Source organism: Hemitrygon akajei, chromosome 9, assembly GCF_048418815.1.
Source record: "Hemitrygon akajei chromosome 9, sHemAka1.3, whole genome shotgun sequence".
NCBI classification, from domain to species: Eukaryota; Metazoa; Chordata; class Chondrichthyes; order Myliobatiformes; family Dasyatidae; genus Hemitrygon; species Hemitrygon akajei.
This window is the reverse complement of record NC_133132.1, coordinates 150236348-150257518: the sequence shown is the minus strand read 5'-3', so window position 1 is coordinate 150257518 and position 21171 is coordinate 150236348. Positions and strand designations below refer to the sequence as shown.

At 43.2% G+C, this 21171-nt stretch overlaps 1 protein-coding gene across 1 annotated transcript in view; it reads right to left on the bottom strand.

Moving 5' to 3' along the window:
- The window catches only part of stx7l (syntaxin 7-like), a 43745-nt gene extending 38968 nt beyond the window's left edge, over positions 1-4777 (bottom strand). The window contains exon 1 of the mRNA XM_073057259.1: positions 4655-4777. The gene's annotated coding sequence lies outside the window, so the exon portion shown is untranslated. The remainder of the gene's footprint in view (positions 1-4654) is intronic.
- Positions 4778-21171: the final 16394 nt, after the last annotated feature.

The following is a 21171-nucleotide window of genomic DNA, read 5'->3' as shown; positions in this document are numbered from 1 at the left end:
CACCTGCCTTCTTTCTTGCTCTCTCTTCAATAAAAACACAGTATAGGAACAGGTTTCAAAAAAGAGGAAGCTGTTACTTACAGTGCCTTGCAAAAGTATTCATTCCCCACAACTATTTTCACATTTACTGTCTCATTTTCAATTTTTGAGCTAATCTACAAAACATAGTGCATCTTGTCAAATCAAAGAAAAATATCAAAACCTGTAAACAATTTACTAAATATTAAAAACCAAAACTGTGAGGCTGAAGTATTCATCCCCTTTGTAACTACTATGCTAACTTTCCTCACGTTACCTTACCTGTTGATGTAGAAAATTAAAGGATCACTTGAATAAATACATGGTCCAACAATATGGTAGATTTTCAACAGACCAAACTACAATGAAGACAAAAGAACACTCAAGGCAAGTCAGGGAAATGATAATGGAAAAGCACAAATCTGGGGAAGGCACTGAACATAACTCAGAGCACAGTGCAGTCCATCGAGAAAAGGTGGAAAAAATATGAAATCACAGCCACACTGCTTAAAGTCAGGTGCACCCCTATAAACAGTCACTGTAGAAGAATGACACAGTTAAGAGTGGCTACTGTAATTCCAACAGTCACTCTGAGTGAGCTGCAAATGGAGATAAAGTTCATGGTTCCACAATCTCTATGGCCTTGCACAAAAAGGACATTTATGGAAGTGTGGCAAGGAAGAAGCCCTGGCTAAAATAAAGCATATCCTTGCTCGTAAAGACTTTGCAAACCTTTGCTGAGAAGATAGATACTTTATTGATCTCAGAAGAAATTACTGTCACAGTAGCATTACAAGTGCACAGATCTATAAATATTAGAATAGAAGTAGAAAGAATAAAAAATAAGTTACCTCAAACAGTCTAACAAGAGGGTGTCATCACTTCTCCAGCTAAAGATTGACTCATTATACAGCCTAATGACCAAGGGTAAGAAACACCTCATAGTGCTTTTTGGAACTGCGCAGTTGTCTTAGTCTCTCACTAAAAGTACTCCTCTGTTCAGCCAAGGTGGCAAGCAGAGGGCAAGAAACATCATCCAGAATTGCTGGTATTTCCTTGTACTACCACAGTGTGTCCAGTTTGACTCCTATAACAGAGCCAACCTTTCTAATCAGTTTATTGAGCCTGCTGGTATCACCCATATTGATGATATTGCCCCAGAACATCACCACATAAAAGACTGTACTGGTGACAACAGACTGGTAGAACATGTGAAGGAGAGGCCTGCATACTCCAAAGGACCTCAGTCTCCTCAGAAAGTAGAGGCTACTCTTATCCTTCTTGTACACAGCCTCTATATTGGTGCTCCACTCAAGTCTGTCAACCAGGTGCACCCCTGGTACTATAGGAACTCACCACAGCCTATAAAGATGTGGAAGAAGGATTTGTAGTCAGATGAAACTGAAGTGGATTTTTTTGGCCTCAACACTAGACAATATATGGAGCATAAATCTAATACTGTATATCAGCTGGGTAACACAATCCCTACAGTAAAGTATGGTGGAGGTAGCATCATGCTATGGGAATGCTTTACAGCAGGAGGGACTGGAAATCTGGTCTGGATTGATGAGAAGATGAATGCTGCTAAGTACAGAGAGTCCTGGATAAAAACATGCTAGCCACTGCCAGAAAGCTTAAACTGGGGAGAAAGTTCATCTTTCAGCAGGACAATGACCCAAAGCACACTGCCAGAGCAACCATGGAGTGGCTTCAAATGAAGAACATTGATGTCCTTGAGTGGTCCAGTCAGAGTCCTGACCTTAATCTGGCAAGACTTCAAGATTGCTGTGCACCATTAGTCCCTAACTAATCTGGAACAGCTTGAGCAATTTTGCACCATGGAGGATTCTTGGTCCGTCACATTATGCAAAACCAGTAGAGATTTATCCAAAAAGATCATTGGCTGTAATAGCTATGAGAGGTGGTTCAACTAAGTATTAAGCAAAGGACAATGAATACTTTTAAGTGCTGACATTTCAATTTTCATTTTATTTCTTCATGCTTTACACTTTTCCCTGCTTTTGGCCTCTACTGTGAAGAAAAAGATTTGTGATTCACAAATAAAAATTCTCAATTAAACTGATCAAGATCCCAGATGTGATGCTCACTCATGTGAACAAAGGATTTGGGGCTGGATACGTGTATAAGACACTATACTCTTCTGCAGTAAAACCTGTTAAGTAGCCCACTAATGGCAAAACAGCAGCTATGACAAGAATAATTCCTTAAATGACTCAACCAAAAGAAGGTTCAGTCCAGAAACAAATATAACACACATAATCAAATGAGCAATGGGGGGGGGGGGGGGGGGGTTCTACCCTTTTTTATCCCAATCTCTGGGCAAAATAGCTATTGATCTCTTATTTTATCACTGTTGATCAGTACTTTTTTTAAAAAACTCTAATGAAGAATAAGTAATATGGATCGTTTAATGAAATTCTCCCCTACTTATGTTACTATTTGCTTGCAAGAGAATAATTTTCTCCTGATGTACTTTTTTTTTAAAAAAAAGTCTCTGAACAATTTATTTTGAAACTTAACAGCATTACCCTGCAGAAAAGCAACAATGGGTCTACTGACATAAGAAAACTGAAGTTAAAAAAAAGTGGATGCTGGCTTTTCAAGAGTAACTAAAATATCACAATAGAACTATCTTTGAGGAAAATACATCTGCATATTTACAGGTATTTATAGCACATGATGATCACTGTTCTTCAATATCTTCCATTTTTCAAACCATTGCAAACACATGAATGGTATATAGGTAATATATACAAAATACTGAAGGAACTCAGCTTATCAGATTGAAAGATATAAGATTATTAAGGGATTGGACACGCTGGAGGCAGGAAGCATGTTCCCGCTGATGGGTGAGTCCAGAACTAGAGGCCACAGTTTAAGAATAAGGGGTAGGCCATTTAGAACAGAGATGCGTTAAAACTTTTTCACCCAGAGTGGTGGATATGTGGAATGCTCTGCCCCAGAAGGCAGTGGAGGCCAAGTCTCTGGATGCATTCAAGAGAGAGTTAGATAGAGCTCTTATAGATAGCGGGGTCAAGGGATATGGGGAGAGGGCAGGAACGGGGTACTGATTGTGTATGATCAGCCATGATCACAATGAATGGTGGTGCTGGCTAGAAGGGCCGAACGGCCTACTCCTGCACCTACTGTCTATTGTCTATTATCAGACAGCATCTATAGAAAGGAATTGAGTTACTTATATGCTTTATTCCTTTCTACAGATGTTGCCTGACTGGTTGAGATTTCCCCACTAAGTGTTACTCTAGATTTCCAGCATTTGCAGTCTCCCTTGTCTTAATGGTACAGAAGGTAAAACATCATTCTGTGGCATTTAATTTATTAAATTTTATCTTTCTTGAGGGGAGGAAAAGGATCTGGAAAATGTATATAGCCTTATTCCACATGCTCCAGCAACATAAATGTGTAACTCTAGAGACAAGAACAGCCTTACAAGAGTACACAATGCATGCAAGTCTTAAGATAAATTATGCACACACCTCAAATGATTCCGACCTGTCAATTTAAGAATCCTAATTGAAGCTCTTTTAAATGCTAGAAATGTCTCACAAAAGGATTAAGCATAATTTCCAACTCTGATCAAGCCGATAATAAACTTTTGCAATTCACAACTTCTAATCAGTGCTTTTTTCTGATTGCATATTGTAAAGCTGATTTATTCACTAATGGAGACCAAAGTGGCATGCCAAAATCAAGGACATTAATTTTACTGTGTACTGATTGCAAGGATTGCAATACTTACCAATATACCTAATACTCACAATTCATATAAGATTATCCTTTGCATGCAGGGTAAGCGACAATAAATAGACAGCAAATTGCCAAATCACACTATGTCCTTGGCAATAAGCCAATACATTTGTATTTATACAGTGTGTTTCATTTCCATTTTAACACATCTCAGTGCTTCACTGTCACTTTAACAACATAGAAAACACCCAATTTGTACATAGGAAGCCCTCACATACAGGAATGCAATAATGCTTCTCTTTTACAGTGATGTTGATTGGGAGCCAAATACTGTTTAGGTGAATGGAGATAGCTTCCTGCTTGGTAACTCTGTGGGCTCTGAAATCTTACTGGAAGAGCAGGTGCCATTTCTGATCGCATCAATAAGCAAAACCGCTGATAGAATAGCTCACCCGTAACAAAACGACGAATTATTGACCCAGAATTTTATGCCCAGGGCAAGTAACAACTCGCTCATTTCCCAGCAATTAAACATTAGTAAAAACTGGCGACAAGCTGCAGAACTGAATCTAGTGGGGGTGGGGGGGAAACACAAACAAGAATCGACGCTCTTCCTGCTCTCCCTCGAGAGCTGTCGTGCTAGATAACAACATCCAATGCCAGGACTTGAGGGAGGAACAAAGGACCGAACCACGGCCGTGGAGGGAAGGGAATGAGTACAGAGGGACTCCGGGGTATGTGGGGGATCCCTCCAGGGGAGGGGAGCGGCCTGACCGCTGCGGCGCCCGGCGCAGGCTGAAGCCTGACACCAGGGTAGGCAGGTTCCTAAGGCCTAGCAGCCCGCAGACAAACATGGAACGAGGACAGAAGCGCAAAGCGGACAGGGACCTAGGAGTTAGCGGCTTACCCGGACGGCCGGTACCGGGAACGGACAGCGACGCCGATCAGATCCCCAGCAGCTCGCGCGGCACACCCCTCACGACCTCTCACCCCAGAGGCCCCGCCCCTCTCCTCCTGCCCCCCCCCCCCTCGCTGCCAACGCGCAGGCGCGCTGGGCTCATGCAGAGGTTGGCTTTGGAAGCGCAGGTAGGGGGCGATATGGAGAGACTGATGTGAGCTGGTAAAAGTTAGCAGCAGTTTTTAAAAAATCCTACAACCGCAACTTCGGTTGTAGAGTATCGCCAGCAGGCACTTGTTTGTCGTTTGTCCGTCAATGAAGAAACATACAATGGATGGAGTGAAGTTTAAAATACCACTTGATGCAAAAGTTCGAAGAATGACAGTGTAAATATACTTAAAAGGAAAATACATGAGAAGAACATGAACCAAAATAGAAACTTGTTTTATTTCATTGTGTTTTGTATTTACTATACTTAGATTCATACTATATTATATTCCAGAGGGTATTTGATAAGTTCAATGTTCAATGTAAATTTACTATCAAAGAACTTGTAAACCACCATACACTGAGATTCAGTTACTTGTGGGCACTCACTGAAGCACAATAGAATCAATGAAAATCTACACCCAAAGACAGATAAACAACCAATGTGCATACAAGACAATCTGTGTAATACTTACAATCAATAAATAAATATTAAATCTAAATTGACTGGGGTCTGCAAGAGATGAAATTGAGGATCCAGATAGACAAGGAGGTTTGGAGGCCTAGGTCTTGGAGCTTACAGTTTAGTTTTAAGGATATGATAATCCCCTCTAACTTCCAGTAAGATAGTGGCATGCTCTGGCGTAGTGGCTTCTGTAGGGTCAAACAAAGGTGCCATTGTCTGTTTTAAACATTTTTTATGATCACAAGACCCTGCTGGATATTAGATACTTAAAGTATAACAGATCTACCTCATCAGCGAGTTGCTAGTTGGCTGAGAAGCTGGACATGGTGCTGCCTGCGACAGAGAAGCATTGGTGCACCAAGGCAGTGTGCAGTCTAATGGTGACTGATCACCTGAGTCACTTTTCTTGTCATCTCAAGAACCTGTTGGTGATTGGTGGTGTGGATGTTGCAAGCCCAATTCATTGGTTTTTTGGCATACAGCAGGGGGCAGATGGTGGGAAAACTGCGTGATAGTGAGAACTAGGCCCCAAGCCCGCGTGGCGCTTGTTTGGAAGCTGCCCACGGGGAGGTGCCAGGGTTGGCTGCTCCACCGGAGTTCCAGAAGCGGTGTGGCTGCTCCCCAGTGCTTGTTCGGCAGAAGAAAATCTGTATTGTGTTCAATTGCAGATTGCTGTAACTTTCACGGACTCAGGGACTTGGATTATATTTTTTGTGTGACTGTATTTTACCCCAATCATATATGTGCTTGTTTTCTATGTATAATTATTGATACTATGTTTTGCACCTTGGCCCCAGAGTAACACTCTTTCATTTGGCTGTATTCATGGGTATTCATGTATGGTTGAATGACAATTAAATTAGAACTTGAACTTGAATTTGAACTTGTGCTGAACCCAGAGCTGTAGTCAAAGAAGAGCATCCTGATGTATGCATCTTTACTGTCCAGATGTTTCAGGACTGAGCGAAGAGCCAATGAAATGGCACCTGCTGTTGACCTGTTGTGACAGTAGACAAATTGGAGCAGATCAAAGTTGCTCCTCGGGCAGGAGTTTCATAACCAACCTCTCAAAGCACTTCATCACAATAGACGTAGAGGATAGTCATTAAGGTAGATTACCAAGCTCTTCTTGGGCACCGGTATGATGGAAGCCTGCATGAATCATGTGGGTACCTCAGACTGCCAAAGCGAGAGGTTATACATATAAGTAATCACTCCGGCTGTTGCATGAAATATTATTGCAGAAAATAAAAGTTCATTGTGTAACATACAAGCATGGAATGAAAATTGGCCAGAAAATAGTGATAATGCATAAATAGGTCTTTTTACTGACTAGTAACAAGTATAATGAAGGGGAGCCTCAGTGACTGATGCTTAATTCTCAGAGTTCCCATGAATAGTTTGGATGTAGGCGCCAAAGATCCAGCTGCAAAAACTGCTGTTAACTCAAAGATAGGTTAGAAAATAAGTTGTATAAAGATGGAAGGGTGCAGCAAAGGGAAGGAAAGTAAATTTCCAATAATCCAATATCTAACTCTTCTGACATCTTGATGATCGGACATTTGACTTACAAATGATTTCTCTCTGCTCCTTTGAAAGTTATTAGGGCCCTTGTTCCCACACCCCTTGATTCAGTTTGCCCCCCCCCCCACTTGGAACATTACTGGGCTCCATTTCCCATGATATACATGCTCGTGGGGCTGTGGTTCCTACACTAACTGATAGTCAGCCAGGCCTGTGTTCCTGTGCTGAGCAGAAACTCGCTTGGCCTCCAGTTCACATGCCGTCCTAAAGATGACCAGGGCTCCAGTTCCCATTCTTCCCTGGATCCCACTGGAGTCCCATTCCCACACTCCCTTACAACTCACCAGGGCTCCAGTTCCCATTCTTCCCTGGATCCCATTGGAGTCCCATTCCCACACTCCCTTACAACTCACCAGGGCCTCAGTGCCCTTGCTACCCTGAAATTTACACTGGCACATTTGTCCTCAGTCATTTGTGAATCTTAGAGACTGTCTTCCTAAAAAGGTAGTGGAAGTAGAGAGTTTGTTTATTCTTAAGGCAACGGCATACAGGTCCTTGATAAGCAGTAGGTTAAAAGCTGCATGAGATAGGAAAGAATGCAGAACCAAGGTTAAAGTCAGATAGGCAATGACTTTATATAGCAGAACCGGCCCAAGGGACTATTTGGTCTTTTTCTGTTCTTAATTTACAGGATGTGTGTGTGTGTGTGTGTGTGTGTGTGTGTGTGTGTGTGTGTGTGTGTGTGTGTGTGTGTGTGTGTGTGTGTGTGTGTGTGTGTGTGTGTGTGTGTGTGTGTGTGTGTGTGTGTGTGTGTGTGTGTGTGTGTGTGTGTGTGTTCATTTATCTGTATATTGGAATTGTAATCTGTATTTTTTTAAACTTATACTTTCTCACCAAATTCCCCATTATAAGTATGTAATGTTTAACATTAAAATTGTATTGAAGAGCTGGTTGCAGATACCAGATAGATGAAGTTGTAGTGGGGCCGGGGCAGTGTGAGCAGGAGCTGAATTTCATCAGGCCAGTGACAGTTAACATTGGGTCAAAAGGAAAGTTACAATTACCCGTTGATAGCAGCCAGCTTAAAAACAAAGTCTGTCATCTGTGTGGTTTACTGCAGTCACAGAAGGGTGGGCAGGGCTGTGTTTAGACCAGTATGAATCAACAGAGACACTGGCCCATTGGAAATGCGAACTAACAAGAAAAGACATCCATTCTGCCATGCCATTATTCTTAAGAACCATTTTGGTTTGATTTAGATAACAGAGTTTTCTCTGTCAAATTTAATCTTGTGGGCAACTTTATTCTTAGGCTCTGAAACAATTAGGAGCCTTGTGTTTCTTGAAAAACTATAGTTTAAAATAAACAAAAGTTCAAACAAAAACTAATGCACAAATTCCAAAATTTCAGTAAGATGTAGCTGGTTTATTTTATATATGTGTTTCTGTGTGCAATTAATGTATGGTTATTAGATGCTACAAGAACAAAAGCAAGAATAGTTCTTATGGCTCCTTCTGCCTGCTTTCCCATTCAAATAGATCAAACTGATTGTTTTAATTTTTGTGCTACTTTTCTGTTAAAAATCAAATCATTCCATTAATATTTCAGTTGTATGAATACAGATAAGCCCTTACGGTCATCATACATTTGATCAGATTTTACACAGCGGTTTGGCTTTAATTTTTTTTGCTGTGTAATACATTACAGTCATCTGTATCTTTACTGTGAGATATTATTACAAAATGTTTCAACATTGTGGATTGTGCAACCTGATACTGTTTGATCCAACGCAACCTTCTGATATTTTAATGATTTTGTAACTCCTTGTGACGTGACTAGGTAAATACTGAGAAACGGTAAAAGTTTAAAGCAACACACACAAAATGCTGACGGAACTCAGCAGGTCAGGCGGCATCCATAGAAGTGAATAAACAGTCTACATTTTAGGCTGCGACCCTTCCTCAGGATTGGGAGCAAAGTGGGAAGACGCCAGAATAAAAAAAAGTGGCAGGAAGGGAAGGAGGATAGGTGAAGCCAGGTGGATGGGGAAGGTAAAAGGCTGGAGAGGAAGGAATCTGATAGGAGCGAACCAAAGGAGAAAGAGAAGGAGGAAGGGACCTGGTGGTGGGGGGGGGGGGGAATGATAGGCAGGTGAGAAGAGGTATGAGGCCAGAGTGGAGAATAGAAAAAGAGGGGAGGGGGAGGGGAATTTTTTTTTAGCCAGAAGGAAAAATCAATACTCATGCCATTAGGTTGGAGGCTAAAAACTTGCAAAAAATATTTTACGCTGGCTCCATTTTAAGGGAAAAAATATGCACGTGATCATGTCTCAGTATACTGATATGTTATATTTCTGTTTTATAATTAAAAGCAGAATTATTGGAAATATTCAACTCATTAGGCATCATCAGTACAAAGAGAAACACAATTATAGTTTCACATTAATGATCTTCCATCAGAAATTGCATTAGTTAGAAAGCAAAGATGTTTTCGGTTGTAGAGCAGGAAGGGGTGTGGAGAGATGAAAGGGAGTATCTGTGATAAGGTGGAGACAAAGAAACACTGAATGACGCAGGCAATATTGATGTCAGCTGAGGATAAATGGCGAAGGCTTTTATGCCTCTGTTAATTGGACTTCTCTGTGAACCCTCCTCCCTAAAGTCCATCTCCCTCTTGCATTCAATTCTTAATGATGTTCATCATTCCACAGCACGCCCAGTCCCGCTGCAGTCAAATGTCAGGCTTCACTGCCCCAGAATTCTGTTTCAAAAGTCCTCAATGCAATTCTCTCACATAGGTTTCCTTTTGATGTAAAACTAACTGACTGTGTTAAACAGAAATGCAGTAGTCAAGCTGAAATGTGCCGTCAAAGGCCAAGGTTCAAGTCATTATTGACTTGTTCAATGAATCAACCTTGCACACAAAGTCCACCAAACTTACTTCTTTGCAGTATAACACCATAGCTAACAATAAAGAAAAATGACAAGACCCGGGAAAACAAGGGCCATTACTCACACCTTAGGAGCCAGCTCTCAGAAAAGCCAGACATAATAATGAACGTCACTGTAATTTTCAGTGTACTAGCATAGTCTTTGGACAAAGGAGGAAGAGAGTATTTGAAGATCAAAATCTTAAAACTGGCACAAAGCTCGTGGTCACTTTCCTCCTAAGTTACAATATGCACCCAACCTCACCAGCTTCCAGGGTTTAGACACTCCAACTCTCCGAAGTACGGGTAGCTGGCACCATCCCTTTAAGGATTCAGGGCCATCACGTTAATTGGCAGACATGTTTTGGCGCCAGGATTTCAATATTTCAGGAGCACCTGAACAGATGTTCAGTGCTCAATCATCAGCTCTTCTTGGATTATCACCCAGTGTCTAGTTTTGTGCTCTGTTCTCATTTCTGCCTCGCATCATGTCTCGATTCCAGTCTCGGATATTCCAGCACTTGAGGTCTAACCATCCTTGCCTAGGTCTCTCCTCACTGTACGATTGACCCTGACGTGGACTCAGCGGGGTATCAGAATTTTTTGTCCACTGTGGCTGGCCACAGTGAGAGGATTTCTAGACAGAGCCTGGAGATACACGTCCAGGTTACCATGTGCCAACTTTCACAAGGGGGAAGTCAATGTCACTCAGGTGAGGCTGTTGGTTGCTCTGCAGAGTCAGTAAATCTTCCGACCCCAGAGAGATTCGATGGTGACCAAAGTTCTTGCCATGGCTTCCTCACTCAATGCTATTTTGTCTTCGGAGTGTGGAAAGGTGGCCTTCATTATCTCTCCTCCAACTGGGAGAGACCTGGCCTGGGCAGCCATGTATTGGGAATGATTGACGGAGGAATTCATGGCCGCTATGAGGAAGGTGCTTCATCATCCCTCTGGAGCAAGCCTAGCCTCGGACCACCAGATAAAGATGCATCAGGGCAGACAGTCAGTGGATGACTACACTATTGAGTTTCAACTTTGGCCCAAGAGAGTGACTGGAACGGGAAAGCCATGGCCACTCTACACCACCATGGACTCCGAGACAAACTGAAGGATGCCCATACCTTGGGAGATCCAACAGAGGACTTAGAGGTTCTGATCGACCAGTCCATCTGCCTCGATAATTGTCTGACAAAGCAAAAGTGGGACTACTTCATAGAAACCTACAGCACATTACAGGCCCTTCGGCCCACCATGTTGTTCCCACTATGTAACGTACTCTAGAAACTGCCTAGAATTTCCCTACCACATATCCCTTTATTTTTTTAAGCTCCATGTACCTATCTAAGAGTTTCTTAAAAGTCCCTATTATATTCACCTCTACCACTGTTGCTGGCAGAGCATTCCACACATCAGGTCGAAGAAGACTAGCGCAAGCCTGACTCAGTGCATCACAGTTCCACTTCCCGATCTTAGACAATGACCAACTCGTCTCCTGCTCAGGATCCTGTCAATCCCATGCAAATTAGCTGCACAATGCTCTCCACTGATGAAAGGCCCTGGTGTCAAGAAGGCTGCTATCGCTGCAGTGAAGCAGGTCACCTGCAGGCTGAAAGTCCGAAGCTGCAGCCTTTGGGAGGACTGCTAGGGCTGTCCAGTATTGGGAGGACTGTGATGGTGGCTGCTACTACCCCCAACCCTATAGATTCTGGTGTCACACTGAAGGCAGAGATAGAAACATGGAAACATAGAAAACCTACAGCACAATACAGGCCCTTCAGCCCACAAAGCTGTGCCGAACATATCCCTACCTTAGAACTACCTAGGCTTTACCCATAGCCCTCTATTTTTCTAAGCTCCATGTAGCCATCCAGGAGTCTCTTAAAAGACCCTATCGTTCCTGCCTCCACTATCGCCACCGGCTCCTGGGATGAGAACCGAAGAGAGGTGAATACTTTAGCGTACTCTGGGACAGCTGGTAATTTCCTGGACTTGCGGACCACCTGTCAGCTCAACATACCACTGCAGGAGATGAGCCAGTCCATGTCCGCACCTGTTCTGGACGACTATCTGCTAAGTTCTGGGCAGATCCAGCTGCAGACATCGGTTTTGCAGATGGGGATTGAGGATCATGTATGGACATTAGTTTCTGTGTCATCGATTCACCTCTCATACCCTGATCCTCGGGCACCCTTGGCTGTCCTGGCGTAACACTTCCGTGAACTGGAAGGGAAGTAGGGCATTGTTTGCTTCACTCATTGCAAGAGGGCATGTTTTCAGCATGGTGTTCCGACCTCCAGACTCTCCCGAGTCCAACAACCAAAGAGGGGGCAGACTTCAGTTGTGAGGAATCTAAAGCTTTCTGGTGACCCAGTCCCTGCCCTCAAGGACAGACAAGACAAGCTGGCTCCAGCCAACAGGACCCTGACTAGGTAGCCACAGGAGGTAGGGGGTGGTGGCACGCTGGGACTAGAGAGAGGGGATCTCTAGTTCAGGAACAACCCAAGGAAGTGCCCAAGCAGTGTGGAGCTCTAGTAGCTAAGCCTAAAGCTGCCAGGTCCCTATTAAGGGAAAGGCTCCGAAACGCAGACCCTCGTTTGAGCACAATGACCTTTTGTTACACTTCATTGCTGTCAGGTGAGGATAAGGACGATGAATGCGACTTTGATTTGGTCACTGTTTCAAAGCCTAGTGAACCTATGGAAGAGAATCTGAGGTCTGTTGAATTTCCCCTGCTACTTAAGGAGTCTCAGGGATCATCCTTGGACGAGGGTTTGGAGGTAACTGCTACATCCAAACCGGTTGAAATCCCTTCCATCCACAAGGATTTGGAAGAGGCCTTCAGCAAGAGAAAGGCCTCAACTCTTCCACTGCCCCAACCTTATAACTGTGCTATGGATCTTCTGCCTGTTGCTTGTTCTCCATGGGGTCAATAATAGGCACTCTCTGGCCCAGAGGGAAACGCAGTGGAGGAGTATATAAAGGGGTCTCTTTCCATGGGTTTCATTCAGGAGTCCACTAACCAGCCAGTGCAGGCTTTGTCTTTGTACAGAAAAAAGATGGGAGCCTGTGGCCATGCATTGATCATAGAGTGCTGAACCACATAACCCCGCCCCCCCAAACACCGTTGCCCTCTTCCACTTATGAATATTGCCTTCGAGATTCTCCAAGGGGCAAGGGTTTTCCCGAAGCTAGACTGGCAGAGTGTGTACAACCTGGTCCGCATAAAAAAAGACAACAAGTGGAAGACTGCATTCAACATGCCGACATGGTACTGTGAGTACCCCATCATGCCCTTCGGCCTCGTGAATGCTCCAGCAGTTTTCTAGGCCTTTATAGTTGACATTCTCCATAAGTACACCTTTGTCTACTTGGATGATATCCTAAACTTCTCATGTTAGGGACATTTTAAAGAGGCTTCTAGACCTTGGACTTTATGTCAAGCTGGAGAAGTCCAAATTTCACGTGACCACCATTTCATCTTTGGGTTTTATGGTCTTTAAAGGCAATTAGATAGCTTGGTTGATGGTAATCTTAAGATGGACCCTACTAAGACACAGGCAGTCAGAGACTGTCCACAGCCATCCAATATGAAACATGTCCAATGGTTCCTGGGATTTGCCAACTTTTACCAGAAGTTCATCAGGAACTACAGCTCCATAGTGGCTCCACCAACAGCTCCAAGAAATCCCTAGGCCCTTTTGTTTCGACTATTAGAGCTCAAACACCAGTTCATGACCACTCCCATTTTGGTTTCACCAAACCCAGACCTACCCTTCATCACGGAGGTGGACACTTCAGCCATTGGAGTGGGTGCAGTGTTGTCTCCACCGACAGTAAACTGCTCCTGTGTACATTCGTCTCCAGGTGGCTTTCCCCAGCAGAGGTGAACTATGACATCAGGAGAAGAGAGCTGCTCATGGTAAAGTTTGGAGGAATGACATCACTGGCTTGAGGGAGTCAGGAGCCCTTTTATCATTTGGACAGATCAGAAGGATTATATTCAGGAGGCCAAGACACTGAATTCCAGGCAGGCCAGGTGATCTCTTTTCTTTAACGGTTTTAATTTTGTCCTGACCTAAAATCTGGGGTCTAAAAACCAGAGACTAGATGCTTTGTTCTGCCTGTTTCACAACAAATGAGAGAAGCAGCCTACCACCATTTTGCCCCAAGCCAAGATGATAGCGCCAATTCACTGAAGTATCAATGCTCTTGATGGCAAAGCCCAGGCGGAAGGGGAGATTTCTAAGAACAGTCCTCCAGGTCAGCTGTTCATGCCAAGATCTGTCTGGTCTCAGATGCTTCAATGGGGGACATGCATCGAGAATGGCTGCTCACCCAAGGGTTGCCAGGACCCTTGAGTTCATCAAGAGAAGGTATTGGTGGCCTGGAATGGCGAGAGAGGTCTGAAATTGTGTGCAGGCATGTGACATGTGCACCTAGAACAAGGAGCCCAGCTTCTTCAACCCCTGCCTGTTCCAGACAGATCATGGGCACACATATCCATGGCCTTTGTCACGAATCTTCCTCCTTCTAAGGGGAAGATCTTCATCATGGTAATTATTGATTATTTTTCGAAGGCCTGCAATTTCATGGCTTTGGACAGTCATCTGTGGTAGAGTCAGCCAAAATTGTTCTGCACCAGAACTTCAGGTCCACGGTTTTCCGTTGGATATTGTGTCAGATCGTGGTCCTTAATTCGCATCATGTTTTTGGAAGGTGTTCTGTAAGTTGACTGAGGCACAGCTAGTCCTTCCTCTGCATTTCACCTGCAGGTCAATGGCCAGATGAAATGGGTGAACCAAGATTTGCAATTAACCCTAAGGTGCCTGGCTTCAGAAAGACCAGACAAGTGGTGTGACCATATGACATAGGCAGAGTTCGCCCATGACACTTCTCAGCATTTGATGCACAGGATGTCTCCATCTGAATGCCAGTTGGGGTATTTTCTGCCACTCTTCCCTGAGCAGGAGTCCAAGGTTGGGGTTCCTGCAGCTGAACATCTCACCCAGCACTGCCAGGAGAAATGGACTAGGGCATGAAAGATGTTGTTGGCCTCTACCTGGAAGGCTGAAATAAAGACTAACCTCAAGAGGAGACAGTGACCAGCTTTCCAACCTGGGCAACCGTTAGGTCTGGCTGTCTACTCAGGATTTGCCTCTCCAGGTGGAGTCTAGGAAACTGGCGCACAAGTTAATTGGACCCTTTAAGGTCTCAAAGGAGTAAACCCGGTGGCTAAAATCTTGCAGCTCCCCAAGACCCTCAAAATCAATCCCACTTTCCACATTTCTAAATTAAAATCAACCCTTTAGCCCCACCACCATCAGTCCCACCACTACCCAGATTCATCGATGGGGAACAGGTCTTCACTGTGAGAAGAATTTTGGATTGAAAAACGGTTCAGGGTGTTTGGCAGTTCTTTGTGGACTGGGTAGGATTCGGACCTGAGGAATGGTGCTCAGTTCCTGAAAAGGACACCTTGGATCTGGCTGTCATCCACAACTACCATCACCGTCTCTCTGAGCATCAGGAGTCAGCCATAGGGGAAGGGGTCCTGTTTTGATATGCACCCAATGTGCCAGCTTCCAGGGTTTAGATGTTCTAACTCTCAGGAATATGGATAGCTAGCATGGCAAATTTAAGGTTTCAGGAATATCACACTAATTGGCAGTCATGTTTTGGCACCAGGATTACAATATTTAAGGAGCACCTGAACAGAGGTTCAGTGCTCAGTCGTCAGCTCTACTTAGATTATGTCTAGCATCTAGCTTTGTACTCCGTTCTCATTCCAGTCTTGCATCGTGTCTCAATTCCAGTCTCGGATACTCGGGCAGTTTGGTCCTGGCCAGATCCTTGCCTAAGTCTCTCGTCAGACTGTACACATGATATTTAGACTGCATGTACCTGGCTCCTCAAGGCATAGAATAATACCACCTAGAGCCCTCCAAGTATTATCCAAATTCATTTGGAGTCTGACCAATTACCTGATACGAGTGTGTCAAATTAAGAGAAGCATAGATAGCATAGCCCATCAGATTCTTTCTCCCACAGTGGAAACATCAAATGGAAGCAAACAGTTTGAAGGTGGAAAGAGGAAAGGTTAAAGAGGTGTTTGTTACACAGAGAAGGTAGGATCCTGGAATGTACTGCTGGGGGAGGTGAGGAGGTTTGAGCAATGGGGAGAGGTAGTCGAAGTAGAGACTTTGAGGCATTTAGACAGACACTGAACATACAGGAGACGAAAGGCTATGGGCTGAAGTTTTCAAATCTCAAAAACTACTCACCTATGCCTCCTGTCCCACTTGTAGTAAATTCTTCAGGTCTCACGTTAGCTTCATCAGTCATTTCAGAATATATAGAACTGGAATGGATGCATGTCATCCTCGATTCCCCAGGACTTCCAATGAAGGAGAGTCACAGTTAAGCTGTCTGGGGGATATATAAATAAAAGCAATTACATGAAGATGAGGAGAGAGATAGGAAATGAACAATGAGATTCAAAACATTGCATTTTCAGCATTTTCTCATTCCAAAATCCAAAGTTCTATCTTTTTGGCATCTTACGTTAAGCACCCTAACTCCATTCACTGCCTTGAAAGAATTTCATAGGTTGATCCAAATTAAGTTATAAATAGAAGTCAGATAAAGTTTATCATGTTTCTGAATTGTTCAAAATAACTATCCTCTAGCATTGTTTCACAGTAGCATTTCACCCCTTTATTCTGAAAGATAAGGAAGTGTAATTTGCATAGAACACATGAAAAATATTTCAATATTAGAACTGTACCAACCCAATTGTAAGCCAGCAGGTGGTATAGTGGCATCTGCACCAGACTTGGAGGTGAGAGGTCCTGGGTTCGAATCCAGCCACCTCCTTGTATGCTTCCCGTCCATGCTGGGTTGAGCAAGTAGGCCTCATAAAAAAATAGACAGATGCTAAAGAAACGGTAAAGTTGCCACCCAATGTGCCACAAGGCACAGAGAGGAAAGAAAACCCAATTGTAGTACAGGTCCACAATCCCTTATCCAAAATTCTGAAATCCAAAAAGCTCCAAAAACCAAAGTTTTTTTCCGCCAACAGCTGACGTCACTCAGGTGTGACGTGGCAGCACTAGCAGAGGCCGCCAGACGTCAGTTGTGGTTCAGCGCTCGTACCGGTTACACGTGCATTTGATGTTCGCTAATATTTTGTGTTCACTGTTGACTATGTGTTTAATTTCACTGTGAAAATGTCAAAAGGGAAGTTATGGTAGGGTACAGGAACTGTGGTGTACAAAGGCTGTAATAAATCTAGTCAAGAAGAAAAGAAAAGCTTACAAAAGGTTCAGAGAGCTAGGTAATGTTAGAGATCTAGAAGATTATAAGGCTAACAGGAAGGAGCTTAAGAAGGAAATTAGGAGAAGAGGCCATGAGAAGGCCTTAGTGAGCAGAATTAAGGAAAATCCCAAGGCATTCTACAAGTATGTGAAGAGCAAGAAGATAAGATGTGAAAGAATAGGACCTATCAAGTGTAACAGTGGGAAAGTGTGTTTGGAACCGGAGGAAATAGCAGAGGTATTTAATGAATACTTTACTTCAGTATTCACTATGGAAAAGGATCTTGGTGATTGTAGTGATGACTTGCAGCAGACTGAAAAGCTTGAAAATGTAGATATTAAGAGAATGTGCTGGAGCTTTTGGAAAGCATCAAGTTGGATAAGTCACTGGGACTGGATGAAATGTACCGCAGGCTATTGTGGGAGGTGAGGGAGGAGATTGCTGAGCCTGTGGCGATGATCTTTGCATCATCAATAGGGAATGGAAGAGGTTGCGGAGGATTGGAGGTTTGCTGATGTTGTTGCTTTATTCAAGAAAGGGAGTAGAGATAGTCCAGGAAATTACAGACCAGTGAGTCTTACCTCAGTGGTTAGTAAGTTGATGGAGAAGATCCTGAGAGGCAGGATTTATGAACATTTGAAGAGGCATAATATGAATAGGAATAGTCAGCATGGCTTTGTCAAAGGCAGGTCGTGCCTTACGAGCCTGATTGAATTTCTTGAGGATGTGACTAAACACATTGATAGAGGTAGAGCAGTGTAAATGGATTTCAGCAAGGCATTTGATAAGGTACCCCATGCCAGGTTTATTGAGAAAGTAAGGAGGCATGGGATCCAAGGGGACATTGCTTTGTGGATCCAGAACTGGCTTGCCCACAGAAGGCAAAGCATGGTTGTAGACAGGTCATATTCCGTATGGAGGTCGGTCACCAGTGGAGTGCCTCAGGGATCTGTTCTGGGACCCTTATTCTTCATAATTTTTACAAAATGACCTGGATGAGGAAGTGGACGGATGGGTTAGTAAGTACGCTGATGACACAGAAGTTAGAGGTGTTGTAGATAGTGTGGAGGGCTGTCAGAGGTTACAGCGGGAAATTGATAGGATGCAAAACTGGGCTGAGAAGTGGCAGATGGAGTTCAACCCAGATACGTGTGAAGTGGTTCATTTTGGAAGGTCAAATATGATGGCAGAATATAGTATTAATGGTAAGACTCTTGGCAGTGTGGAGGATCAGAGGGATCTTAGAGTCCGAGTCCATAGGACACTCAAAGCAGCTGCTTAGGTTGACTCTGTGGTTAAGAAGGCATATGGTGTATTGGTCTCCATCAATCGTGGAATTGACTTTAGGAGCCGAGAGGTAATGTTGCAGCTATATAGGACCCTGGTCAGACCCCACTTGGGGTATTGTGCTCAGTTCTGGTCGCCTCACTACAGGAAGGATATGGAAGCCATAGAAAGGGTGCAGAGGAGATTTACAAGGATGTTGCCTGGATTGAGGAGCATGCCTTATGAGAATAGGTTGAGTGAACTCAGCCTTTTCTCCTTGGAGCAACAGAGGATGAGAGGTGACCTGATAGAGGTGTATAAGATGATGAGAGGCATTGATCGTGTAGATAGTCAGAGGCTTTTTCCCAGGGCTGAAATGGTTGCCACAAGAAGACACATGTTTAAGGTGCTGGGGAGTAGGTACAGAGGAGATGCCAGGGGTAAGTTTTTTACTCAGAGAGTGGTGAGGGCATGGAATGGGCTGCTGGTGATGGTGGTGGAGGCGGGTACGATAGGGTCTTTTAAGAGACTTTTGGATAGGTACATGGAGCTTAGTAAAATAGAGGGCTATGGGTAACCCTAGTAATTTCTAAGGTAGGGACATGTTCGGCACAACTTTGTGGGCTGAAGGCCTGTATTGTGCTGTAGGTTTTCTATGTTTCTATACTTCTATAGTGGAGTTTAAGAAGCACTTAGAAAGACACAGGGACATGCAGCGTACAGAGAGATAACGATTATGTGCAGGAAAAAGTGATTGGTTTAATTTGGCTTTATATTCAGCATGGATACATTGTGCTGAAGAATTTGTGCCTGTAGAGCACTGTTTATGTTCTCTGTTCTAATGTTGAGATTATCTCAGCATCTCTCTCTGACAGTATACCATTGTACTGCTACTTCAAGTGAGCAGTTCAAGTGAACAGAATAGAATTATATTTGAAAGATAAATTCCTGTAACTTATTACTTGACTTAACATTGGGATGTTTCTCTAAATTCTGGCATGCCCTCCGATTTTGGTGAGGAGGTTTTTGTTGACTCAAAGTGATTATTTGAGGTGCATTTCCATCCTTTGGGACCTTTGGAAAAATAATGTGGAAGCATGAGATGAGCAAAACACAAAATACACTCCAAGTTCTGCCATTTTTATACAAATTAGCCTGAATTTAATCAAATTGTATTAAGAATAAAGTAGAATAAGAGAGAAACCAATCTGTTAAAAATCAGAGGAATGTAGAGAAGTGGAGATTTAATGGCATATCAAAGCTTGGGGTGAGATATTTGATGTCATGATCATCACTGAGAATAAATTTCAGAATATATATGAGAGTGGAATCCAGTAATGTAATCTCAAATCCATCAGACCAGTTGAACCACTCCAACATTAATATATTCCTGGGTAGCTCATTGTCGCAGTTGATTATTATTGTCATATATATGGAGGTACAGAGAAAAAAATTCTTTTTATGTCATCTATACAGTTCATTTCATTACAAAAATGGATTGAGGCAGTATGAGGAAAAGGAATAACAGAATGCAGAATAAAGTGTTACAATTACAGAGAAAATGTGATGAAAAGAGCATTATTTGTAATTCTTAGTCACGGAATTTAGCTTTAGAAGACCAGAACAATTATGATAGAAGTAATGGGTAGATCTGCAGCGTCACCACATTCTGATGTCATTTTGCTCAAAAGTAGGATGAAGCAAGGCATGTGCTTTAATGGAGATGAGCACAACTCTCATGCCATCACTGATGTCAGTAAATTGGCATCGGCCAAGTGGCAGGCTTTGTTGAAATGTCCTGACACTAAAGCAACCCTTTAGTACAATACAGTGGAAATAGTACAGTAGGTGAGGAAAGAAGATTTTTCAGTCAGGATGAAAGAAAAGCCCAGGGTATTCCTGGGGATAAGCCTAAGAAAAACAAGGAAGCAAAGATATGCCTAAGAGAAGTCAAGATTTGCCTGAAGATCCTTGTAGTAGAAGCGATTTTTATATTTCTATAAGATTTCCTCCCATTCTTCTGAATTCCAGCGAGTAGAGTCCCAGTCAATTCAATCTCTTCTCACAGTCTAACCTCCTCATCTCTGGACATGCAAATAAAGTCAATTAAGTGGAGTTCTTGGGTTAATCAGTCTTGGTTATTTTATAATGCAATTTTATAATGGACAATTTCAGGCTAGATTGAGGAACAGAAGAAGAGGGGAGTGGGAGGGAAGAATTTTTTTACCGGAAGGAGAAATGGATATACATGCCATCAGGTTGGAGGCTCCCCAGATGGAATATGAGGTATTGCTCCTCCACCCTGAGGGTGCCCTCATCTTGGCACAAGAGGAGATCATAAACTGACATATCAGAACAGGAATGGGGGCTGAAAATAAAATATTTGGCCACTGGGAAGTTCCACTTTTGACAGATAGAGTGGAGGTGCTCAAGGAAGCAGTTCCCCAATTTATGACAGGTCTCCCCAGTGTAGAGGAGGCTGCTTCAGGAGCACTGGACACAATAGATGACCCAGTAGTAATGTATATTAGCCCTTCTGAAATGGTCAGTTCATGACTAATGAACTGAGGTAAGGGGGATTAAGGTCATGATATCTTGGCCCAAAATGTCAATTTTTTATTCCTCTCCACAGATGTTGCCTGACCTGCTGAGTTCCTCCAGCATTTTGTATGTGTCCTCTTGGATTTCCGACATCTGCTGAACCTCTTGTGTTTATAGGTAATAGTGATTAGGTTCAATTTGGACATTTTGTTAATGTGAAAATTAAAGTGATTATTTTTCTGTAAGCCAACCAGGGACAACAATGGAGCTGTCAATATT